The sequence below is a fragment of the Stenella coeruleoalba genome, assembly GCF_951394435.1.
Source record: "Stenella coeruleoalba genome assembly, chromosome: 15".
In the NCBI taxonomy this organism is placed as follows: domain Eukaryota; kingdom Metazoa; phylum Chordata; class Mammalia; order Artiodactyla; family Delphinidae; genus Stenella; species Stenella coeruleoalba.
This window is the reverse complement of record NC_137161.1, coordinates 5,711,498-5,728,065: the sequence shown is the minus strand read 5'-3', so window position 1 is coordinate 5,728,065 and position 16,568 is coordinate 5,711,498.

The following is a 16,568-nucleotide window of genomic DNA, read 5'->3' as shown; positions in this document are numbered from 1 at the left end:
TTTTTTCCGGCCACGCCGCACTTCGTGCTGGATCTTAGTTCCCCGACCAGTGAATGAACCCACGCCCCCTGCCATGGAGCACCGAGTCTTAACCGCTGGACCGCCGGGGAATTCCTATTACAGGTTATCTTGGATCTTCGAATGGCCCTGACATTAGATGCGCGTCTCCCATTTCACAGATGAAGATGCGGAGGCACCGACATCAAAGACCTTGGCTAAGACCACATGGCTAGTGAAGGCCAAAGCCAGCATTCAAACCCCGGGCAGCCTGATTCTGACGCCCTTATTTCTTCCAGCCATACCTCTCCATAGAGCCAGCCCACTACTTTTATTTCCATAGCTCACACAATGACTGACCGCTGAGTAAGGTTGCCAGATTTAGCAAATAAAAATATAGGTCACCCAGTTAGATTTGAATTTCAGATACACATGATTAATTTTAAAATATAAATATGTCCCAAACTCTGTGGGACATACTTATACTAAAACTTAGTCATTGAGTATCTGAAATTCAAATATAACTGGACATTTCGTATTTTATGTCTGCCAATTCTACACTAAGGGGCTCTTCTGGGTAAAGCAAGAAGCATCAGTTGTGTCCTAGGTTCTGCCTTGTAGTAAAATGCCCACCTCAGGGCCTTTGCACTTGCTGCACCATGTGCTTGGAAGGCTCATCTGCCAATATCCACACGGCTCCCTCCTTCACCTCCTTCAAGTCTCTGCTCAAGGGACTTCCCTGGTGGCGCAGTGGTTAAGAATCCACCTGCCAATGCAGGGGACACAGGTTCGAGCCCTGGTCTGGGAGGATCCCACATGCCACAGAGAAGCTGAGCCAGTGCACCACAACTACTGAGCCCACGTGCTGCAACTACTGAAGCCCACAGGCCTAGAATCCATGCTCTGCAACAAAGAGAAGCCACCGCAATGAGAAGCCCATGCACCGCAACGAAGAGTAGCTCCCACTCGCCGCAACTAGAGAAAGCCCGCACGCAGCGGCGAAGACCCAACGCAGACCAAAAAATAAATTAATTTAATTTAATTTAAATAAAATTACAGAAATGGAAAAAATATTTTTAAGAAGTCTCTGCTCAAATGTCATTGAAGCCTTCCCCGCCCACCCTACCAGAATCAATCTCTCCCCACTCCTGCCTTCCTTTCCTTCTCTCAATGCTTTTTCTCTATAACACTTACCACCACCAGAAATATTATATAGTCACATGTTTATTGTTTCTCTCCCCCACTGGAATGTGGGTGCAGATTTTGGTCTGATTTGTTCACTAGACCCCAGAAGAGCGTCTCGTATATAGTTGACACTCACAAATAGTTGCTGAGTAAATGAATGCACTCCCTGAGAGCAATTCTTGGTTTCTGTCAGGAACACTGCCTGACTCAGAATCAGGAGCTGGGATTGCCACTGGTACCCTGTCCCCGAGGCACCGTCCTTAATGTCACCTTATAGCCCAGCATCACAGGGGAGGTCAGGTGACAAAACCACCTCAACAGTGGCTACACATTAGAAAAGCAACATGTTCAAATATTCGAGTGCGGTTTCCTTTTCTCATCCAAGGGCTCGTGTCCCCAGACAACTGAGTCCTGGAGATACAAACCCTAAAAGCCAACTTTTCCCATTTTTACCCAATGTTCTGAGTGTGTACAAGCTGCCCGCCCCCAGCAGCACTGCAGACAAGAGTGTGAAGCACTTCCGTGTCCAATGGAAGGAAAACACACTTACAGACATTCTTATCGACAATAGCTAAATAGTCTAGGTTTCCAGGCACTTTACCTGCATGTCCGCATTTAGTCGTCATAGCACTTTGGAAATCAGTATTCTGAAATCAGTCCTTTTTACAGATGAGGAAACTGAGGTTCAGAGAGGGTAAGCAGTTTTCCCAGGGTTGCACTACCACAAAGCAATAAAATCAAACATGAGCTCAGATGGCCCGATATCAGGCTCTGAGCCCACTTCCTCACCTGTAAAATAGGTTTAATAACAGTACCACCTGGCTGGGATGTTGTGTGAAGTACCTCCATGGGCCCGAGTGCCCACCACAGGCAACCCTGTCCCTTCTCTAGCCAGAGATGATTAGGCTAGAGGAGGCCACCTAAGGGCCACCATTCCATGCTGGCCAGAGTGATCAATGACATGGCTTAGAGCAAGACACTAGCCAGGCTTATCAGATTCACTCTCTTGAGTATTCAAAGTAGAAAATTCCAGAAAAATGAGGCCTATCATGAGAAAATGGGAGTGAGTCCAGGTCAGGAGGTAGAAAGTGAAGTGAACACAGCCATGATGGGCTGTGAGCAAGCCGGCATTGCAAAGGAGCTCTGGGCCTCCATGTCCAGAGGTAGAGGTTGTGCACTACATTCCCTCGGATCACCATGCCCATCCTTGTCTGCGAGTGGCGACCTCTGGACTTGTGCAGTGCACACCCTGAGTGACTGTACCTGGCAGCCCTGAGACTTTATTTATTCATGATTCATTCGCATATATGTATTTAGTTTCTACCATGTGGCAGTCTCTATACAGGCCCTGAGGTAGCAGCTGTGGAAAGACATTCAAAATTTCTTATATTCTAGTTGGGGGGGGGGGGGTCAGACGAGAAACGAGTGAGTGAGAAGTTCCAAAGAGGAAAACAGAGCCAAGAGAGAGGCTGAGGGAAACAGAAGGGGGAGACCTGTCTGAAAAGCAGATGTCTGAGAAGAAGTCAGGCATGTGACAAACAGGGAACAGTTGCTCCTGGTAGCGGCAACAGCCAGTGCAAAGGCCCTGAGGTGAATCTCAAGAGCATCTGGGCTGCTTAACTCCAGAAATAACTTCTAACTCCAGTTTTTCCTGGGGTCTGATGGTTCCCTGTGCCCAGATCCCCGGACACGAGTGTCTTTACGATACCAACATATTCCCTGGGTTGACTTAGCAGATGCCTAATTCTCAGAGCCAAGAGAACTCAGCCCAAACCAGCCCGGGCCTCTGTCCCCAAGCAGAGTTCAGACTCGGTGTTGCTGGGTGCTCGTCCATTTCTTCTGGTCTGAAGCTGAGCATCCTCACCAGCCAGACCCTGCCCAGCCCCGTCTGAAGACCGTGTTCCCAGTTAGCTATCTGCAGTTGCAAAGCCAGGAAGCATGATGTTCCCAGACATCAAAGAGGTTACAGAGATTGCAGTCACCTCAGAGCCAGACCTTTTCCTGCAGCTGCTGTTTAGACACTGAGTCTGACGTGTTTTCTTTAGGCTCCGGTGAAGGGTAGAAGCTGCTGGTGCCTCCAGCCACCCCCATCCCCACCGTCATCTGTGGCTCCCACGTCCCTCCATGTCTCTGGCACTACGGCCCTGATTTTGTTTTTATGGGGTAATATTCTTTGATTCCCAGATGCCTTGTGGGAATTTGCTGGGGCTGGGAGGTGGGAACCCGAGAAACAAAAGGATGATTTACAGTGGTTCAAAAGCATCATTATAACCAGAAAATTTAATTTACAGACTTTCGGTTCTTTCATTTCCATTTTTGAAAGAGGAAAAAAAAAAAATCCTTTGAGCGTGACCACACTGAGTCCCCCTTGCTCGGAGGTTAGTTCAAGGCATCTGTGTCTTCAGAAAGCCTTCTTGGCATTAAGCAATAAACAGGCCAAGGAGATAAAACCATCCTGTGTTTAAAAAGCTGGTCTGTCTCCGAGGCAGAATTTTTATAGATAAAACAACGGAATGTGACTCAGAGAAGTCATCTTGTAAAAATGGTCCCATGTGGACACAGATCTCTTCACTCGGGAAGTGAACCCTACAAGAGGCAGGAAGGTTTGGGGGGATTTAGATAATTCCCTACTTCTGGCTTCAAGAAGCTACCTCAAAGCCCCATTGCCCAGATGAGTTTTTATGTTGCAAATGTTACCTCCACACCTCTGCTGTCTCATCACCTGGAATGTGCCGTCTCTTTCTCCCTGGTCATCAAAATGTCCGCACGTGTCCTGCGGAAAAAGGAATTTCTGGTCAAGTAAGTTTAAGAAATGATGAGCTCAAGAAAGATAAACAGGTTTCTTCACTGCGGGCCTCCTCGGTCTTTAATTAAAGTGCAGAGTTTCCCTGAGCTGTTACAGTAAGTCAGGGGGTCTCTCAAGTCCCAGTGGTATCAGCCCAAATCCAAGTGGAGCCGCTAAAGGGAGCTCTGTCTGGGCTGTACTGGGGCTTACCGTGCTTTCTTCTCTGTGGCTTAGTTTCTCTCTGTCTCTCTCTGTTGATTCAGCATCTGTCTGAATGTTCATTTTTTCCTACCACAGACAAGCTTTCTTTGCATGGCAGGGGGTCTCAGCCACCATACAGTGTTGGCTGGTGACCCTGGGGGCGGGGCGGGGGGATCCACTCCCAGGAGAGGATGTCCAGATCTTGGCTCACCTCGTGGACCAGTTAGTGGAGCACCTGGATTTCCTGACTTGGGTCACCTGACTGCCCCTGGGTCAGGGTGGGGATCAAGGTACTGAAAGCCTCAACAGAGACCCGTGCCTGCCGTGGGGCAGCAGCTGTCCCTCCAAAACAAGGGATGCTGTCACTAGAAAAAGCGGGAAAGGGATGCCAGGTGGGTGAAAATGAAAGAGCAGATACCAGCACCACCTTTGATCAAAGAATCCCCTCTCTGGTCAAGCATCCAGCTGAGCTGGGGTTTTGCAGACAGACAGACACCCTGGGGAGCCAGAATTATCACTGCCACGTGGTCTCTCCATCCTCCAAATCCCAGCCCTGCTTGACTGCTGGCCGAACGTTAGGGGCGGACGCCTCGCGCCCATTGCTTTCTGAGGTCCCAGAGGCACACTGGATCCCGTTGTTTTATACTTTCTGTGTCTAACTAGGGACCCTGCACAGTCAGTGCTCCATAAATACCTGCTTGACAGAGGAGATGCAGAGCCCCCTGCACTTTTTCTGCCACAGCCTAACTCAGCTCGCTTCAGTGCAGCTCCTGGTCTCTTGTCCACCTCCCTCGCTAAAACAGCAGAGTCCACCTGCCTTGAGCTCTGAGGACAGCGCCTGGCACATGGTCGGAGATGCTAATTAGGGGCGGATGTCATGTGCCAGTGGTTTTTGCTTGTGTGTTGGTTGGCTTTTCCCTGTCTTTGCTCCTACCTTGCACCTTAAAACTCTTTTCTTCCTCTTCTTCAAGAGCAAGGGTTCATCCTTCTAGAGGTTCAGCCTGTTTGCATGCAATAAATACTTATGGAGCATAACTGTGTGCCCAGCAGGCACTCTCCTGAGAATGGTGGGTACAGGGTGAACAACAAGGACCAAATACAATTCCTGATTTGTTGACCTTCTATCCTAATGGGACTGTCAGACAGAAGACCCAGTGAGGCAGAGCGTGGGTTCAGAGAGAGACAAGAGTGCTACTTTAGCTACGGTGGCCAGGTAAACCCTCCTGGAGGACATGTGTCTGACCAGAGCCTGCTGAAGGCAGTGGGGAGGGAGCTGCTCACATCCCTGCGGAAAAGCATTCTAGGTCAAGGGAACAGAAAGTGCAAAGGCCTTGAAGCAAGACATGCTTATGTGTTGAAGGTAGCCAGAGGTCTCTGCGGCTGGAGCATTAGGGAACAAAGTTGGAGGGTGGTCTTTGGCTAACGGTCAGCAAGGAACTGTGTCCTGTCAACAACCACATAAACTTGGAAGCAGATCTTTCCACAGTTGAGCCTTCAGATGAGAACCCAGCCCTGGCCAATACCTTTACTGCCGTCCCGCAAAGGACCCAGCTAGGCTAACAGAGACTCCTGACTCACAGAAACTAAAAGATAATAAACATGTGTTACTTTAAGTCACTAAGTTTGTAAGAATGTTGAACTGATTGGATTCTGGTTTCCTTTTGAAGACAGATAGCAGGATTTCCAGATGGACTGGATGTAGGGCATGGGGGAAAGACAGACTAAGGATGATGTCAAGGTTTTCGGCCTGAATTACCAGGTAAAGGGTGGTGTCATGGACTGAGGTGGGGAACGGGGAGGAAGAAGAGGTTGGGGGGTGGGGGACCCTGTGAAGAGCTCCGCTTACTAAACTTAAAAAGGTACTGCATAGAAGGTGATGCGTTTGCGATGTGTTTGGCTGTAGGGAAACCCTGGCTGGTGTCTTAAATGATACAGCTATTATATGATCTCAAAGAACAACAGGTAAGGAGGAAAATGGTTTTAGAATTGGCTCAGAAATTCAACAGAGTCACCAAGGACTCAGGCTGTCTCCATCTCCCTTCTCTGCCCTGCTCATCGGGTTGGCTTTTCTTTCTCTGACTTGTTACCTTAACGTCACAAATGGCTGCCACAGATCCAGGTATTATGCCCTCACACAACCTGCGCCAAAGACAGAAGGGATTGGGCATGGAAACCTCTCCTCTGCCCCTCTCTCTTTTTATTGGGACTGAAGATTTTCCCAGAAGTCCCCAGTGGACCTCCCTTTCATCCCATTGGTCAGAGCAGGTCACATGGCCACACCTGGCTGCAAGGGAGGCTGGGAAAATAAGTACGAGGTTTGGCTCCTCTGCTGTTGTAAGAAGCAGGTGGAGAGGGACTGCTGGAAGGACAAACAACAGTGATGCCATAGGAGTGTATTATTCAGGGTTCTCCAGAGAAACAGAACCAATATTTATCGATATTTATTGTAGGAATTGGCTCATGCAATGATGGAGGTCAAAAAGTCCCACAATCTACCCTCTGAAAGCTAAAGAAACAGGAGCCCTGGCGGTGTAATTCAGTCTGAGTCTGAAGGCCTGAGAACCGGGAGTGAGGATGTCCAAGGGCAGGAGATGGATGTCCCAGCACAGGCAGAGAGACTGAATTGGCAATTCCGCCATATTTCACCCTATTCAGACCCTCAATGGATCAGATGATGCCCACCCCCACTGGTGAGGGTGATCGTCTCTACTCAGTTGACCAACTCAAATACTAATCTCTTCCAGAAACACTCGTACAGACACACCCAGAAATAACGTTTAACCAGCTGTCTGGGCATCTTTTAGCCCAGTCAAGTTGACACTTAAAATTAACCATCACATTGGGCAAAAAGTCCCCACCCCCGAGCCTCTACAAGCATGTGGTGGGTGAGTTGCAGGGACCAGTACCCAGGGGCACAGGGATGATTCAGACAGAGGTCAACTGTGTCTTTGGGGAAAGGAGAGAAACAGGCACAATTATGACAGAATGAAAAATACAAAGGCATTGTTCTTTCCACTTCTTTACCCAACCTCCTAACTGCTCACTGAATTAAAGGGGGAAAAAGGCATTAAAATTGATACCATGACAAAACATGCCACCTTACCACCCTACCCATCATTCAAGATGCCCAAGAGGTCAAAGATTTCACTTCTGACATTACCAACACTGAATATCAATCACTTATTAAATACTCACTATTCATCCAGAACTGGACTGGTAGGATTGCACGTGGCTGTATTAACAGAAACCTGCCCATAATGGCTTGACCAAAAGAGGGTGTGGTTTTCTCCCATACTGGAAGTGTACAGGTAGGAAGTCCAAGGTTGATGTAGCTTCTCAGAAAACACCACAAGTACCTTCCTCTTCTTAAGCTTCCTGCCCTGCTGTCCGAAGGCTGTGGTTTGTTTCCTCATGGTTTCAGTGTCCCCCTGGTTGCCCAGCTCCAGCCATCACATCAGTCTTCCAGGTAGGATGAACGGAAGAAGGAGGGGGACAAGGGGAAACAACAGCCTTTCCTGATAGCAACATATCTCATCCTCACATCTCATCAGACCATCGCTGGGCCACACAGCCATCCTTAGCTGCAACAGAGGCTAATCAGCGGGTATTTTTAATTGGCATCATGTTGGTTCTGGTAGAAAGGAAGGAGGGAAGAAGGGGTACAGGGCCAGCAACCAGCAGCATCTGCCTCAGCACATCACAGGCCGAACTCATTTCAGCCTCCCTACATCTCTGTGAAGTGCAGACTGTGCATCTAGTCTAGGGACTAGGTCAGGGGTCAGCAAACTAAGGCCCCCAGACCACATTCAGTCACCTATTTTAGTTAATAAAGTTGTCCTGGAACACAGCTACGCCAGTTGTTTACGTATTGTCTATGGCTGTTTTCATGCTACACAGCAGAGTTGAATAGCTGGGACAGAGACCATATGGTCTGCAGAGTCAAAAATATTTACAATCTGTAAACCACACTTTACAGAAAACATTGACCGGCTCCTGCATTAAATCCTGATTCTCAACGTGTGGTTGGTGGGCCAGTAGCACCGGCATCACTGGGAGCAGAACCTCAAGCCCACCCAGGCCTGCTGATCAGAACCGTCCACCTGCTCACCGTGGGGGCCTGCACAGTTTACTGACCCTTGCCGAGTCTCCATTCTCCCATCTGTAAAATGGGGAGACTTACTTCTCTCATTTATCTCCCCCATGTTGCCAGGAAGAGTCAGCGAGAAAATCCATGGAAAGTGCCCATCATATGCTAATTACTTAAGAAATGGTGACTAAGGGACTTCCCTGGTGGCACAGTGGTTAAGAATCCGCCTGCCAATGCAGGGGACACAGGTTCGAGCCCTGGCCCGGGAAGATTCCACATGCCGCGGAGCAACTAAGCCCGTGCGCCACAACTACTGAGCCTGCACTCTAGAGCCTGTGAGCCACAACTATTGAGCACTCGTGCCACAACTACTGAGCCCTCATGCCCAAACTACTGAAGCCCAAGTGCCTAGAGCCCGTGCTCCGCAACAAGAGAAGCCACTGCAATGAGAAGCCCGTGCACCGCAATGAAGAGCAGCCCCTGCTCGGCACAACTAGAGAAAGCCCATGCACAGCAACAAAGACCAACGCAGCCAAAAATAAATAGATAAAATAAATAATAATTTAAAAAAAAAAGGAATGGTGACTAGGGCTTCCCTGGTGGCGCAGTGGTTAAGAATCCACCTGCCAGTGCGGGGGACAGGGGTTTGAGCCCTGGTCCGGGAAGATCCCACATGCCACGGAGCAACTAAGCCCATGTGCCACAACTACTGAGCCTGTGCTCTAGAGCCCGCAAGCCACAACTACTCAGCCCACGTGCCACAACTACTGAAGCCCACGCACCTAGAGCCCGTGCTCCACAAGAAGAGAAACCACCACAATGAGAAGCCCACGCACCGCAACGAAGAGTAGCCCCCGCGCGCAGCAACAAAGACCCAATGCGGCCAAAAATAATAAATAAATACAATAAATACATTTATTAAAAAAAACCAGAAATGGTGACTAATCACAAGTACTGGTCTCATGACAGCCTCATAACCCTCACTGCCCAAGATGGGCACATAGGAATTCCACGGGGGATAAAGAATGACAGGGGCCTGGACTCTGGGGCTGCTGGGCACCAGGAGAGAAACATCCACCTGGCATTGAATTCCCTTTGGGGCTTTTATTCGACATCACACGGAAATGCTTCCACCCAGCCGTTCCCGTGTTGCTTTCTGGCTGGTTCTTTGATGTCTGCACAGGAGGGTCCTCCTCGGGCCTAACAGACACATTTTCCCCCAAGTTGAGGCCCAAACAGTAAGACTTGTTCCTTTGACTCCTTTTGTTCAGAGCTACTCATGAGCTGGGATGAAAACGGTTCTGAGCTGCATTAGGCCCTGCACAGCAAAAAGAGCCCACAACCCCACGAGCTGCCCATTCTGGAAAAATCTGGACGAGGAACCTCGAGGTCAAATAAGATGAGCTTCTGAACCTCGTCTCCCTAGGAATTTCATCTTTGCCGATACAGAAAAAAATAGAATTAAAAACGAATTTTTAGAAAACCAAAAATTTAAAAATAACCTCTTTTAGATGGTCTATTCCAAAGAATAGGCAGCACTGAGCTTCCCTTGTGTCCCAGAAAGCCGGCCACAAAAATTCCCATCCCCTCACGACACACAAGCGGCTCCACTTCGGGGCAATTCTCCCTGTTTCCGGACGGTTCAGGAAGCTTACCACAAATGCCCCTACCTGTTTGGAACTTCTCAGCAGCAGAAAATCACTGACCACAAAGCTTCCAGGGCAGGCATTTAAAATCAACCGAAAGACACTCCCTTTCACATGCCTCTGCCTCTGTATCCTTTTTCACAATCGGGTTCCACACTGTTCCTCGCAGACAGGATGGGCATCCCAGCCAGGAATTCTTTTAAGGTGCTCTGTACGCATAAACATGATCACCTTGAGCTGGGGCAGCAAAAGGAGCACTCCAGTTACCAGGGGCTTTCGAAGGCTTTTAATGGGAAACATTTGTGCCAAATAAAAAGGCTTCTCCTTGCATTTTGCTTTCGTTGTAAATTATCTGCTCCAAAGATCCATCCAGAAATCTCCGTGGAGGGCGAACTTCGAGGCATGGCTGGGTCCGGATTTGTGGCTTAGTGCAGATAGATTTTCAGCTGCTGCATCCAAACTGCAACCAGGGGGACAATAAGAACAGAACTTCTTTTGTTCTGATTAAACTGTTTTTAATGGTCCCTTCTAGGCCGGGCCTTAGTGGAAGTCTCAACAAGGCCACTCATTGAGCCGTCCTTGAAAGAGCCAAGCGGGGCAGAGCACAAGGGAACCGTTGGGAGGGGCTGGCGGCCCTTTGCTCAGCCTTGGTGGTCCTGCCGCAAAGGAGAACAGGGCTGTTTTATTTGTTGTCTAAAATGGAAAAGGGAAGGGGGCTGGTGTGAGGCGGACTGTCCCACAGATTTCCATAATTAGTGTCTGCAACGTGTTAAGAGACTCAAACATGCGTGCACGCGCGCACACACACACACGCACACACACACACAGTAACATCAAATGTCATCCCAGAGGGACAGGGGTTCCCAAAAGCTGAAAACCCAGGAGCTGGTAGAGCCAATGTACTAAGTGCAACATGGGTTTCCCTGGCCCGAGAACTCAGCCTGCACTGGGGGAGCCACATTCTGACCACTGTGCTTCCATGTGGAGGCCTCGGGGTCCCATTGGTTCCTGCAGGATCTGACATAGAAGGGAAGAAACAGACTGAAATGTACCAGCCACTCACACGTCACAACGCGCTGCCTGCTCAACACCCCTGTTAAAACCTGAGGCCTGAGGCCCACCTGAGTGTCCCCTGAGGGTCTCCCAGGTGGACCCGAAGGATGTTGTCTATGTAACAACAGGGACCAGAGACACAAGAAACAAAAGGTGTGATTTATCCCTCCGAGAGAGTTTCCCCTCTTTTAATTATACATGTGCAAGTGAGATTTTAACTGTGCTCATTTGTTCTTTTCTAAAGAACATACTTTGGTTCTCCCCACATCAGTGAAGTCTGGATCGGTCGTTCTCAGCCAGGGGTGAAGATTCTGCTCCCAGGGGACAGGTGTCAATGTCTGGGGACATTTTTATTTATTTTTTTTGGCGGTACGCGGGCCTCTCACTGTTGTGGCCTCTCCCGTTGCGGACCACAGGCTCCGGACGCACAGGCTCAGCGGCCATGGCTCACGGGCCCAGCCGCTCCGCGGCATGTGGGATCTTCCCGGACCGGGGCACGAACCCGTGTCCCCTGCATCGGCAGGTGGACTGCCAACCACTGCGCCACCAGGGAAGCCCTGGGGACATTTTTAGTTATTCACAACTGCAGGGGGTGCTCCTGGCACCTGGTGGGCAGAGGCCAGGAGTGCTGCTCACCGCCCTACAGTGCACAGGACAGGCCACAGCAGAGAAGGAACGGACCCAAATGTCCACAGTACCGAGGCTGAGAAACCCTGGGCTAAGAGAAAGTGACCCAGATCCACGGCCAAGATTGCAAGGATCCGGATCCTCACTTAGTTAAAGGTTAGGAGAGATGGAATTGCTTTCTGATGGGGGTGGGGGGGTGGGTGGGGGGGGTGGGGTGGGAGGGGTGGGGGTGGGGGGGTGGGTGGGGGTGGGGGGGTGGGGGTGGGGGAAGGCACAATTTCTCCCTCCCACATGCATTCGAACAGGAAGGGGGACTGCTGTTCTTTGAAGCAAGGGCTTTGAGGTTAGTCTTTATTTGGCACTAAATCATCTTAAATTGCATGGGGAAATGGAATACAATTCAAGTTATATTACTAATCAATCTTCCAGTGGAATAAATCATGTGGAATGATATTCTATTAAATCTGTAAGTAATTAAAGGTCATGTGGACTTTGTGGGGAAAATTCTGGACTTTCATCAAGTTTCCCTCATGCTCACCCCCTCCCAAAAAAACACACCTGCTTCTATCACAGGGGACTGTCTGGAGGTAAACCATGCTTATTATGTGACATATTGATTTATTAATCACTTCCCTTTTGCTCCAAGAAGTAATGGGAAGGGGCTGATATCAGAGAACGCTGAACAGAGAAGACAGTGAAACCTAGGATCCAGATCTCGAGATTTGAGTCTCGGCGCGGCCAGCTGTGTGACCTTGAGCTACCTGCCCTGCTCCCCCGAACCCTGGGCTTTCTCATCTATAAAAGGGGAATAAACATAATTCCTTTCTCCTAGGGTTCTTACCAAGATTAAAATGAGATCCCGGATGCAAGCTGCTCTGCATACTCCCCAGCCCTTGGGAGGAGGTCAGGAGACGCTGGCTATCTTTCTGGTCCAGCTTTGTCCTTCGGCAGGTCCAGGGGAGCCTGGGGTAAGGAGGTCCCCTCTGTATTCCTGGGGCACCCCCCACCTCTCTACATCCACGTGATTATAGTAGCCATTAGGACACTTGTGACTTGGAATCTGCCTTCCCCTCGAGAACGTAAGCTGTATGAGAGCAGAGCAGGTCTGACTCGGCGCCAGGCACAGGCACACAGCAAGCACTCAATCAATGCTTGTGAAATGAATGAATGGTGGACAACATTTGACCAATATCAAGAGCCTGGACCTCTAGTCCCCCCTCTGCAAGTTATTAGCTGTGGACTTGGAATAACAAAAACAACAGCCTTCTCTTTCTCTCTCACACACCTAGTCTATCAGCAGGTGCTGCCCCCTCTACCTTCAAGGTATATTCTGACTCCACCCACCTCTCACGCCTGCACCCAGACCCAGGCCCCCGTCACCTCTGCCTGGATGGTGGCCCTGGCCTCCTCCAGAAGCCCAGGCCACGGTTCACAGTTGCTCTGCCTCTCTGGCCGCCCTTACTGCTCTTACTCCATTCCAGATGTCCCAGCCACCCTGGCCTCCTCCAATATCAGCACCCAGACCACCCATCAGAAGAGCCTCTTCTACTCTGCAGTGTTACAAACTGAGGCTACTGCCCCTGAGGTAATCACTCTCGAAATTCATTTTAGTTAAGGTTCTTCAGGAATCTGGTGACACTGATCCACAAAATGAGACAACTCCTTCACACTATCCCCCTTGGTTTCAAAAGTTTCTTGACTCTTCCCTCCCCTCACATGGACTCCTTTTTTGGTGACTAGAGGCCTTGGGGGTACTCTCTGTGGCCCCCACATAATTTTTCCTTTTATGGGTGGCTTTGAGGGTGGTAGCCAAGCACAGACTGACTGAAATCTGAGCTTTGTCTTGCATCAAGGTCCAGCCCAGCATTCTCTTTTAATTTCATTTTAGCTCTTACAGACAACAATAACCAAAGCATTATATTGAATATATTTTGTTTTTTTCTTATTAGTTTACATTTCCTGATGCATCCAGTGAACAAACTCCCTAGGAGTTGGATACAACTCTGAATTCCATGAGCAACTTTTATTTTTAGTAACTGACTGCAGCATTGCTGCTGTTCCACACTGTGGGTGACCACGTGGCCACCCAGGAATCAAAAGTTCCTCATCCCCCACCCGTCCATCCTCTCTCTTCTCAAGCCACATGTTTCCATGAGCCAGGGCTGTTCTAACAAATCCCACTTCTGACACCAACTATATGCTCCGTTTCTACTCCCAACACTTCTGACACCAAATGTGTGTGTGGGTTTTTCCCTGCACCAACCAATTCTCCAACTCTCTGGATACCAATTGTGTATCCTACAATTCAATTCAATTCTGACACTAACGACCTGGAGTTAGACCCCACAGGTTAAGGGCTGAGTCCCAAAAGACTAACCTGACATTAGATATCAAACACAAGTCCTGGACCTCCTGCACTTCTGACCAACCAGCTATAAATTGGGGGTTCCCATGACCCCTCTCCTCAGGTTCAGTAATCTGCTATAACTGTTCACAGAACTCAAGGACTACTTACATTTGCTGGTTTATTATAAAGGAGCTTCTGTTCCTGTGGAGTTGGAGTGCTCCACCCTTCCAGCGTGTGGATGTGTTCGCTAACATGGAAGCTCCCTGAATATCATCATTTAGAGTTTTTTATGGAAGTTTCATCACATAAGCATGATCAACTATTAACTCAATCCCCAGCCCCTCGCCCTTCCCCTGAGATGGGGAGCGGGGGTAGGGCTGAAAGTCCCAAGCTTCTCATCAAGATCCAGTCTTTCCGGTGACCAGTCCCCATCAGGAAGCTATTCAGGGATCTGCCCAGAGTCACCTCATTAGAGCAAAACATGTTGCTATCACAAAATTCCAAAGGCTTTAGGAGCTCTGTGTCAGGAACCAGAGCCAAACACCAAATACTATAACAAAAGATGCTCCTATCATCCCTATTACTCAGAAAATTCCAAAGGTTTTAAGAGTTTCCCATTATAGATAGCCTCTCCACCCCACCCCTTATCTTCCCTCCTGTTACTACCAGCATCTGTAATACTTTTTACTCATCTGCTGTATGTTGTCTTTCTCTCTCGTAGGAGCAGGGGCTTTATCTTCCTTATCACTGTATTCCCAATGCCTAGAACAGTGCCTGGCCCATTTTAAAAACTCAATAAATATTTATTGAGTGAATATAAAGATTTAAAAAAAAATAACTGATGATTGATTAATTAACGATGAAGAGCTTGGGTTCGGAAGCCAGACTGCTCAAGTTCAAATTCTGGCTGCTCTACATTCCGCTGAATGTCCTAGGGTATGTGATTCTGGACATATGAGCCTCAGTTTCCTCATCCATAAAATGAGGAACAGTCACATCCATCCCTGGGGTTGTCGCAGGATTAAGCGGGGTCCACAGTACGTGCTGACTTAGCCGTGTTGGCATCTCGGAGACACTCAGCGACTACCCGTGGGATGACTTAATGACTGTATCGGTACAACACTTAACCACTTTCAAAACACTCCCATGCTCTTTCCTTTTTAACTGATTCAGGTAGAACCTTATGGAATTACTGATATTTGGCCATTTTTGACCTACCAAAAAATAGAAAAGAGTTCAGTCTAAATACATAGGCAGAACAAGTATATTACTGATCCTGTTTTGCACGTAAGTAAAATCATAGTCAAGCAAAAGCCAGGGACCTTTCCCCAGGCCACATAACGGGGAAACGCTGGAGCCAGTCTGAATCCAGAACTTCTGCTCGGGGTTCTAACTGGGACCCTGTGTGCCTTTAGAAGAAGTTGGCATATGGTGCCAAAAGAACTTCAGAATCCCTTTGTTCTCTCCTGGGTGCAGGAAAGAGGCAACCGCAGAGGTGCCGGCAAGGGGTGGGAGCAACAGGGGGAAGGCCTGGCAGGGACCACTTTCCAGCTGAGTGGGAAATGAGCTCATTCTGTGATAAGAAGTGATGTTCCCCCCCCCCGCCCCCCCTCCCCGGGGAGAGCCCCGTCCTCTAAGCACATCACACAGTTTCCTTTCTTCCCTTCCCCATCCCTCTTTCCTTCCTTCCTTCCTCCCCTTCTTTCCCTTCTTCGTTTTTTAATTAAACAATGACGGGATTCCTTTCTAGCGGTTTCACAAGAGGTGAAATCACGTAGCAACCTTAATTATTTTCAACTTAATAACTTCCTGGGGTGGGGGGAGAGGCCAAGCCCCTGGTGGGTGAAATGCCTTGCTGGGTAAGCTGCTCAGAGGACGGCATTTGACCAAATACTTCTCATATTTTCCCTCTCCCCGGTAAGCGCCTTTGTTTGGAGTGAACCTTTTTTTCTCTTCGTGATAAACATGAATGACTACAGTTGACTACAATTTTTTCAGCTGGCTCTAGCTTCAAAGGTTTGCGGGTTTTGAATTCCAGGCTTTCAAATTACTTTTTTTTTTTTTTGCTCTCAGACACACCTATAGTAGATAGTAGAAATATGAATTTCATCTTCAAATAAAAGAGAGAAACAGGGAGGTGTGTTTGGGGGAGTTGTTATCAATGGGGTCAGATCGGCGTGAACAGTTTCTAGTGATGGAAACCCTGTAGATTGCTGTAACCCTCTGAGGAATGACGGGTGTGGGGACAGAGGGGGGCATGTTGCCGGAGTCCAGCCCGCCGCTGCCCAATTGTCACAGAAAACAAGTACTGAGCCCTGACCATGAGCCCCTCATGGAGATATAAAGTCATGGAGCCTCAAACCACCCTAGGAGGTAGGTGCCAGGATTACCAATCGAGAAGCTGAGGCACAGAGAGGTTAAGCAACTTATGCTGGGTCACACAGCTCCATAGTGAAGCTGAACCTGAAAGTGGTTTGCCCCAAAGCCAGCCTGCCTCCCCAAAGTCACTCCTTGTACTGAAGGACTAACACTCTATGAGCAAGCAGCTATAAATCAAGACTAATAAAATACCACTTTGAAGTGCTGCCACAGTGATTCAATGAGATAAAGGGCATGAGAGATTCTGGTACGTGATTCCTT